This window comes from Vicia villosa, unplaced genomic scaffold (genome assembly GCF_029867415.1).
Source record: "Vicia villosa cultivar HV-30 ecotype Madison, WI unplaced genomic scaffold, Vvil1.0 ctg.003699F_1_1, whole genome shotgun sequence".
NCBI classification, from domain to species: domain Eukaryota; kingdom Viridiplantae; phylum Streptophyta; class Magnoliopsida; order Fabales; family Fabaceae; genus Vicia; species Vicia villosa.
Window position 1 is genome coordinate 42575 of NW_026706274.1, and position 10634 is coordinate 53208.

Consider the following 10634-nt stretch of genomic DNA (forward strand, 5'->3'; position numbering starts at 1 on the left):
CTTCTGCAGGGAGTTTGAATGTCACTCTGCGAGCCTTGGGATAAGGGCTATCAGGCCTTCTTGATGGTGTTCGATTATCGAACACATACATGCTGGGGCTGAGTCCCTGAATCTCCCAACCAGTAGAGAATAATATTCTTTCGAATGACTTCGCCATCAGGTTATCATAAACTACCCCACATCTAGGACACATAACTATCTTTGTCTTAGCCTTGTGACATCGGACCAAGAAACTCACCAAGCTTTCTTCTAGCCTTGGGTATACCTTCAGCAACTGGTTTCCTTGCCTCCAGTGCCCCTGCATCTTGTTTTGTTGGGCCCTTTCATAGTTAGCTTGGACCCTTCGATTCAACATAATCGAGCACCTTGGACACATTAGCATTCGTCCAGCATTTTTCTCGTGACACCTCTAGAGATAATCTTTCAAGCTTTCACTTACCCGTGAATTCCCATAGTTTCTTTCCTTCTGCAGAAACTTCTCTAGTTCCTCTATTTCAGATAAAGGTTGCCCAACATTCACCATATTGACGTCTGCTGGGGGAACTTCAGAAATCCTTATCTGTTGGAGTTTCACTCTGAGGTCTTCAGTGGCCTCGCTAGTTTTTTCTTTAAGATCTTTAGTGACTTCTATCTCGAATGATTCTTCAAGATCAGTATTGAAGGTTACATTGTTGTTTAGGCCCTCATTAGCCTGCTTTCCTGTTGAAATCATCTCCTATTCAGCAATGTCAGCTTCAAACACATCCACCATATTGATGTCGGCTGGTTCAACGTAGTTCGTGTCAGCGACATTCAGGGAATCAGCATCGACCTTCATGTGATTCTTTCCCTTATCAGCAAACTTCAAACGTCCATCTTTGATAGCATTTTGAATTAGATCCCTGAAAAGAAAGCACTGTGAGGTTTTATGGCCTAAAAAACCATGATATTTGCAAAAACCTCGTTTCTTCCGCTGTTCCAATGGAGGAACTTTAGAATTTGGAGGCACTATCATTTGGCCATCTTTTACTAGTAAATCAAATATTTTGTCACATTTAGTGACGTCAAAAGTGTAAGTTTTCTTTGGAAATTTATCACTCTTGTCATTCTCGACAGGATTTTTTCCATTCGAAGGGGTGAGCAATTTACAAGAGTAAGGGGGTGCTTCTTTTAATTCGGCTAAATCTATTTCGACCTCTTTGTCGCGGGGAAAAATCGTTGTCTTTTCTAAATGAGACACCTGATGCCTTCTTTGGGCTCGAGTGCTCAAAAAAATGATTTTTCTTTTGTACGGACCAAACTTTTTATTGTTTCCAAAAGAGGAAAAGGAAAAAAGTTGCAATAACCTTAAAAGTGGGGAGAGATCTTGAGTAAGAGGGTTGGTTATACGAAGGGAAGGTATTAGCACCCAACGTATCTATAGTACTCTATAGGTTTCTTTGTTTTGTTTTATTCCATTCTTGTTGTGGTGGAGGTTCTTGTGAGAAAGAGGTGGGACCTAAGGTGTTTGTTTGATTATGCTCGCAAAGATCATCGCGATCCTCTGCATACATATCCCCTAGAGGGAATCAGAGCATCTGTAGCTCGGGGTCTAAGGGTGCTAAGGTTTGAATGGTTTTTTTTGTTTTGTTTTGCTCGCCAAGGATCGACCTTGTGCCTACGTATTCTCAAAGGGATGTTGAGAAAGTCAGAGCAATCGTAGTTCCCACTTATGCTAGTGGAAGCAAAGGAAAAGAGACAAATGTCGTCTAAATGCTAGATGTATCTAATCTATATCATCACATACATCTGTTTGTTTTTTGTTTGAAAATCTTTTCATTATAAGCCCGGGGCCATGCCACTTAGGGTGCTTAGAATGATAAAGATGTTTTTGTTTAACCAGCCTTGTGGCAAAAGTTTCAATGAAGTCAGCCTTGTGACAAAAACTTTGATTAATCAGCCAGCCTTGTGGCAAAAGTTTCAATGAAGTCAGCCTTGTGACAAAAACTTTGATTAATCATCCAGTACGGTGGTAAAACAGTTTGATTGATTAGCCAGCCTCGTGGCAAAAAAGTTTGATTTTGATTGATTGATTGTTTGTGATGATATAGAAGAGATACTCCTAGCATAGAGATGAAAAATGTCTAATCTCCTAGGGTATTTGATTTGGATATTGGGGATGCTTATAAGAAGCCCGTGGGTCCTTGTACGAAGCCCAAGAGGAGGCTATCCGAGGGTCCTTGCATTGTAAGCCCAAGAGGAGGCTATGGGAGGGACAATCCAGGGTCCTTGCATTGTAAGCCCAAGAGGAGGCTATGGGAGGGTCACTCGTTTGTACAAAGCCCAAGGGGAGGCATGGTATAGTTGGTTTGAGCTCTTAGAGCGATTTCACCGGGAAACCATACTCTATGTCCTAACCTAAACTAGGGAGATTCTTTGCACGAAGCCCAATAGGAGGCTATGGGGAACCTAGTGTTGTACTAAGTTGAATAAGCATATAACACAATCACAAGTATGAACAAGTACGAACAAATATGAACAAGTACATGAACAAATATGAACAGTTATACATATATGACAAAGTGTGTGTATATAATGGAGTTTATGAAGGAAATATACCTGTAAGCATGATCCATTTGTATACACAGGGCTCGGGACTCACACTCGGGGAGAAGTCCACTTGAGTTTATTCAATGCTATGTAAACAGGTATTTACAAAGGGGCTTGGGACTTATACCTACATGGAGGCCCATGGTATATTTTTGGGAAGATTTAAAGAAACCTTCATTTTTGGTTTGTTATTCAAAGTTAAAAATCAAACTGATCGAGATATGTACAAAAGGCGTACAATGAAATACCTAATTTCATGTACTAGAGTGGGTATGTACAAAAGGGCTTGGGGCTTATACCTACATGGAGGCCCATGGTATATTGAAAAGCTTTGTTTCTTTGAAGTTTGGTTGTTTTGAAAATGATTTGAAAATTGTTTGAAAAGATTTTATTTTGAAGAAGTTTTATTGTTTAAAGAAGAAAAAACTGTATAAAAGGAAAAAGGAGTGGGTCTTATACTCTCTAATATTCGAGAGGCCCCACATCGTTTTGAAAATCAATTGATCAATTAAAAAGATTTAATCAGTAGTTTCAAAAAGAAATGGTTTATCGTTTTTTTTAAAAGAAACGCGAATGCTCGTTTTAAAACGATTTGAATTTTGAAAGAAGTCAATTTAATCAAGATAAACAAAAGATTATCCTCAATTAACACTTAGATGATTAGGGTTTGCTTCAAAAAATATTTACAAGTGATTAACTTTGAAAATCAAATGAAAAATAATATTTAAAAGTATTAAAATTACTTAAAAACAAGTCATTTTAAAACTATTAAAAAATGTATCAAATAAATATTTTTTGATGATTTTTTTTGATATTCTTAAAATATATGTGTTAAACAAGAAGTGTGTAAAAAATGAATGAAAAATGAATTAATTTCATTGGTTAAATAATTAATTAAAGTTGTTAAAGAAAATGAAGAAAAAATAGTGTAAAAAAAATGGTTTGGCCCCTAGGAGTGTTGAACTCGTGACCTTGAGGTTATTATCCAAAAACTTAGCCAACTGGACCACGCGCGTGGTCTGTTAATACTTGCAACGAATTAAAATATATTTTGAGATGATTTCCAAATTTCAGTTTCAAAAATATGGCGCCAAGAACACAACCCTAATTTGAATTTGAAAATTCTGAAAACTGGATTGTTTTGATCAAGTGAATAGCCTATCTTGCTCTATTTTCCACAAGGAACATGATGGTATCATTTAATTTCATTTATTTTCACTCTAAGATCATTAATTTTCTGATGAACACGAAGAACCCTAATTCCCTAATTCAATCTGAAATCGTGTTTGTGCAAGATAATTGGCAATTGATTGAGGGTTAATGATCCATGCATGTGCAGAAACAAGATAGTATGGCAGTTTTTCATTTATGATGCATGTATGATAGAGTTTGAAGTTCAAGAGAGCTTACCTTAAAAATGTCAAAACTGGAAATCGAATTCTGCAAATGAGGGATTCCAGATGTTGTTTCTTGATCTGAACACCTTCAGTGGACCTTATGGAACATGTTTGAAGTCTTGGAATGAACTGAAAACCTTTTGATCAGTTTGTGGCACCCGATCTGCAGAGCTATGGTGTGAGGATCGAATTTGATGATTTTGATGTTTCAGATCATGGATGATGATTGGGATAGTTCATATATGGTACATGGATGGTGTTTGGATGATTAACTTGGTCAAAAATGAGCTTAAATAAAATTTGGCATGATAAGTCTCATGTTATGCATATTTGGAAAGTGAGGTAGTGATTTTGAGTTTTAGGTGTTTTTGGGGTGTATGGATGGTTCAAACACATCATATGTGATGTTTATGGTTTGTGGGAAGCATCACTTTGGTCAGAACTTGCAAGGGATGGAACTTGCATTTTCTCCTCTTTGAAACTTTATGAAACTTGTAATTCAAGAAAGAAGAGAGAAACCTATCTTTTGTGAGGTTTTGGTGTGAATTTGAATGAGGTAAGGACCTCTATTTATAGGCCAAGGTTTCTGAATACAAAGCTTTGCAAGTTGATCAAGAATTGGTGATTTGGCATTTGAAGATAAAATGGAATCTTTACATTTAATGCACATGGTTAAAAGTGACTAAACCATGGTTAAAACTCTAGCTTCTTATCCTTTTCCATTCTGATCTCAAATCAGAAAAATATCTCCAATTATTGCATCTATGCATCATTACTTGGATCATTTGGCAAAATGGTTCATAACTTTGGCAAAATGACTTGAAATTTCAAGTGAAAAGTTCACTAATGTCAAAATTCAAAACCATGGCTACACTCCATATTTTTTCATGCTCTTTGACATTTTGGAAAGCTCATGTTACACACTTCAAAATCCTAGTTGAAAGTTTCCTCAAGTCTCTTAAGGAAATGGGTGAAAAAGTTCCATGAACTTTGAAGAAAATGAAGTTTTAAGTGAAATTTTCATAAGATACCAACTTTGAAGCTCCATATCTCTTAAATGGTTGATCTTATGGAAAAAAATTATATGTGTCAAAGTTGTTTATTGGATCAAAATCTACAACTTTCATGTTGGAAGTTTTTTTCAGTTTGTAGGTGAAATTTTGAGTTATTCCCCTCCAAAGTTTGGAAAAAACCATGAAAAACACTTAGAAAAATTTCTAAGTATGAAAAGTCAAACTTTTGACTTTTTGATTCTTGATTGATTTTCTTGATTTTTCTTGATCAAATGACTTCTCATATTATATTGATGATTTAAAACTTCAAAAGTCATGGTTGACCAAAATTCCTCAAAAGTCAATGGTGTTCTTGTACAGTTGACTTTTTCAGTCGAATCGCGTTTCTGGAGATTTCAAATGAAACAGGCTACCCTCACCAAATGAATGGTATGAATGAATCATATTGAAGCATTAGAGGATATTGAGCCATGGTTTGAGTTGTGGCACCATGTCCTGATTAAAAAGTCAGTTGTTCAGTGAATTAGGTCAAAAACCCTAATTGTCGACCTGATGAAATTGATGTCTGTGGATCTTGAATTGAGACACAATCTTCATTGGATATTATCATAGGGATTATTTGAAGATGATTGAAACCTTTGATTGACTTCCTGGGGGTTTTTAGGGTTTCCCAAATGTGATCCCTGATTTCAGTCCCTGATAGTTCAAAACCCTGATCTGAGGATTTGTCTGATCAATCTTTGTGTAGGAGATGTTATGAGCCAATGGATTAGGTCAAAATGATGCACTTGAGGTCTTTATATCATGTCCCAAGCCATTAGGTCAAATTCTGAGCAAAAGTCAGGAGTGTGTTGTCTTCAGTCAAAACCCTAATTCAGTCGATTCAAAGCTGTTGAGCTTGTTGAAATGAATCTCTGAGGACCAAATGTTGATTATTGATGAAGATGATTCATTTGAGATGAAGGGAGAACAAAACCCTAGTTGATTGTTGCTTGTACTGATGAGTGATTTCTTGATTAAATCCCTGCTGAGTCACAAGTAGCAAACACAAACTATGCAATTTGTTAGAGATGCAAATGATGCATATGCAATGATATGAGGTGGTATCTTAGGTCAAAAATTGGGGTATGACAGATGCCCCTATTTAAGTTTCTTCAACCTGAGACATGAAGATTGAAAATCTTCGTTTTGATAGGGTGGAAGAGACTTAAATATCAGAAGACGCGAATTTTGGACCTAAGATACCAAAATTGCGAATGATGCAAGGATATCTTTGCCGAGGGAATATCAAGAACTGACTCCGCTGGGGAAAAGAGATCGGGAAGGATGTCTCAATCCGTTTTAGGAAGAGAATCCGTTTTATCAGGAAAGCAAGTGTATGCTTTACCGGGGAATGATAGCTTTATAAGAAAAGCTTACTTATCGACATTATCGACTATCAGCATGGGGACAGACTTGTTTAATAATGCGAAGGTGAAAGGTATGAAACTATATTACCGACTATCAGCATGGTGATAGACTTGACAAGGTAAAAAGAGTTTCAATGGTTCGGTTAATATTACCGACTATCAGCCTTGTGATAGGCATGTTAAATAATATAACCAGAACAAAAAGGTTACCGACTACCAGCCTCGTGATAGTGGTTTTGAAGACATGATCAATTATCAGCCGAGTGATAAAATGATCCTGGAGACTTTGCTAGGGGAATTACTGGATATTCAGCCTTGTGAACAGTAATAAGGCCCTGATCGTCAAATGATTTTCATGATTGATTTCCTTGAGAGGAAAATTTTTTGAAAGAAACATAAACTGCTCAGATGATGAGGCTATTGTTTATGGTCTGTTTTTTCACGACTCTATTTGAGGAATTGGTATTTTGAACCTCTGGTAAAGACAAGGTTCTAACCAAGAATGAATTGGAAAGAGACAGTCAAACAAGACTTTGTACCCATGAGGAATGAACTCAACTGGGGATTTTCTCCTTTGTTTTGAGAGGAGAAACTAAAGCAACCTTCTTCCACGAGGAATGATCTCAGTGGGGAACTGGAGAAAGAAGATGTTCTTTCTGCTTATGGGTGACAACCTACTGGAGAGATGACACGCCCATACTTATTTCTTTTTTTTTCTTTTTCTTTTTTTTTCTCTTCTTTTTTGGGATAGATATATCCTGAACAAGCGATTATTGAAAAATGCAAGAATGCATAAATGATGCAAATATGTATGAATGATGAATGTCATGAATGTAGCATGCATGCTGACGAGACTGACAGACAATGAAGTATATACTGGAGAAGGACCGACGTCGCAATACAACCAGATACTTGGCAAATGTTCTTCAACACGGTGTAGATAACACAGGTGATGAATGGTGTTGCGTGCTTTAAACTTCTCTGGGGAAGATAAGCATCTTTTCTTATTGAGATGGAAGAACCTCCTCACTGGAGATGGAAAATCTTCTTCACTGGGGATAAAAGAGCTTCTTCGCTGGGGATAGAAGAGCTTCTTTACCTCGAGGGGTAATTGCTTCAGGAATTCTTTTCTGGGACCAGAATACCGTTGTCTCAACAATTTTTCAGGGAGAATCCTTTTGTTCATCCTATGGAGACGACTGCTGATGTTCCTTCTGTTGTTCATAACTCAAAGGAAAATTTCGTTTTTATTTTGAAAAAGAAAAGTGAAGTAAATTCATTTAAAACTTATTTTTTTTCTTTTTTTCAAAAGTGAATAACACAATTAAAGCGTCATTTTGCAAGCTAAAAGAAATTAGAGATTGCAAACAAATGGGCACAAGGCTCAAATTTATTTAATAGGATGGAAATCAGCTAAAGGCGTGATTCCATGGAGTATTTACAAAAGTTGGAAATGGTAATTATGCGGAAAAGGCTACATTGAAAGCAATAACCACTATTCCCTCTAACAACTTTGAGTTACAACTGTGCTTGTCGCTTCAGATTTGGCGATGATTTGTTTGAAGATCCTTTGATGAAAAAAAAAAAGACTCCTCAGGTGACGAAGTATGGACTGATGCAGTTACTTTGTCATGAATCCCTAATTTTTGCCTAGATTGCCCTTTCAGGTTTTCAATCTACCAGGATGAATTTTTCTGTTTATTGTCTCTAATTTTTGCCTGGACCGCCCTTTCGGGTTTTCAATCCACCGAGACGCTCATTTTTGCCTAAGTCGCCCTTTGCGGGTTTTCGACTTACCGAGCTGTTCTTTTGTATTTTTTTAGACAAAGTATTTCTTGACTGCATCAGCATTCACAGGATGTGGGAGTTCATCACCATCCATGGTTGCAAGAGTCATGGCGCCGCCAGAAAATGTTCTTTTGACAACATACGGGCCTTCGTAATTAGGAGACCATTTGCCTCTAGAATCTGGTTGAAAAGACAAGATCTTTTTAAGCACGAGGTCTCCTTCTTGAAATTCACGAGGTCGAACCTTTTTGTTGAAAGCTTGTTTCATCCTTGCTTGGTATAACTGTCCATGGCATAGAGCAGTCATACGTTTTTCTTCGATTAAGTTCAACTGATCGTATCTGTTTTGACACCATTCAGCCTCTGACAACTTAGTCTCCATGAGGACTCTCATTGACGGGATTTCAACTTCTACGGGGAGCACAGCTTCCATGCCGTATACTAGAGAAAAGGGAGTTGCCCCTGTTGAAGTACGCACTGAAGTACGGTACCCATGTAAAGCAAATGGCAGCATTTCATGCCAGTCTTTGTAAGTGATGACCATTTTTTGGACGATCTTCTTAATGTTCTTGTTAGCGGCTTCCACGGCGCCGTTCATTTTTGGTCTGTAAGGAGAAGAGTTATGATGCTCAATCTTGAATTCCTCACATAATTCTTTCATCATTTTGTTGTTCAAATTTGAACCATTATCAGTAATGATCTTGCTGGGAACACCTTATCGGCAAATGATGTTATTCTTGATAAACCTCACAACCACCTGTCTTGTAACATTGGAGTAAGATGCTGCTTCGACCCATTTGGTGAAGTAATCAATTGCTACTAAGATGAAACGATGACCGTTTGAAGCTTTTGGTTCGATCATTCCAATCATGTCGATACCCCACATGGAAAAAGGCCATGGAGATGAGAGAACGTTGAGTAGAGTCGGTGGCACATGGATCTTATCTGCGTAGATCTGGCACTTGTGACATCTTTTCACATGTTTATAACAATCAGATTCCATTGTCAACCAATAGTATCCTGCTCTTAAGATCTTTTTGGACATTGCATGCCCGTTTGAATGAGTTCCAAAGGACCCTTCATGCACTTCATGCATTAACATGTCTGCTTCGTGTCTATCCACGCATCTGAGCAAAACCATGTCGAAGTTTCTTTTGTATAGCACATCTCCATTCAGGAAGAAACTGCCAGAGAGTCTCCTTAAAGTTTTCTTATCTTTGTTTGATGCCCCAAGCGGGTACTCTTGAGTTTGAAGGAAGCGTTTGATGTCGTGGAACCACGGTTTATCATCGATGACTGCTTCAGTTGCAAACACATAGGCGGGCCTTTCAAGGCGCGTAATTCTGACTGTAGGCATATCATTCCAATGATTGACTTTGAACATGGAAGATAGAGTAGCCAAGGCGTCTGCCATTCGATTCTGATCTCGAGGTATATGATGCAATTCCACCTTGTTGAAGAAAGTCAACAGACGTCTTGCATAATCTCTGTAGGGAATCAAGCCAGGGTTGTAAGTTTCCCACTTGTCTTTGATTTGGTTGATCACGAGAGCGGAATCTCCATATATGTCTAGGATCTTGATCCTTAAGTCAATGGCTTCTTCGAGACCCATGATACAAGCTTCATATTCTGCGATGTTGTTGGTGCAATCAAATAGCAATCTGGCGGAGAATGGGATATGAGTACCCTTAGGAGTGATGATGATTGCCCCAATTCCATTGCCAAAAGCGTTTACTGCTCCATCGAAAATTAGGTCCCATCTTGATCCAGGATCAGGACCTTCTTCAGGTAACGGTTCGTCACAATCTTTCATCTTCAAGTACAAGACATCTTCATCAGGAAAGTGAAACTTGAAAGATTGATATTCATTAATTGGTTGATGCGCCAAGTGATCGGCGAGAATGCTTCCTTTGACCGCTTTTTGAGCACGGTATTCAATGTCATATTCGGATAACAGCATTTGCCATCGGGCAATCCTTCCTGTTAAGGCAGGCTTTTCAAAGACATACTTGATCGGATCCATTTTGGAGATTAACCAAGTAGTATTGTTGATCATGTATTGGCGGAGACGTTTTGAAGCCCAAGCCAAAGCACAACATGTTTTTTCGAGCATGGAGTAACGAGACTCACAGTCTGTGAATTTCTTACTCAAGTAATAGATGGCATGCTCCTTCTTACCGGTTTCATCTTGCTGTCCAAGCATACAACCCATGGATTCTTCCAACACAGTAAGGTACATGATTAATGGTCTTCCTTCAACTGGAGGAATCAATATTGGTGGTTCTAACAGGTACTCTTTGATACTGTCAAACGCTTTCTGGCAATCTTCAGTCCATACAACCCCTTGATCTTTGCGGAGAAGCTTGAAAATTGGCCCACAAGTAGCAGTCATTTGAGAGATAAATCTGGAGATATAGTTCAATCGTCCGAGAAATCCTCTTACTTGCTTTTCAGTTTTT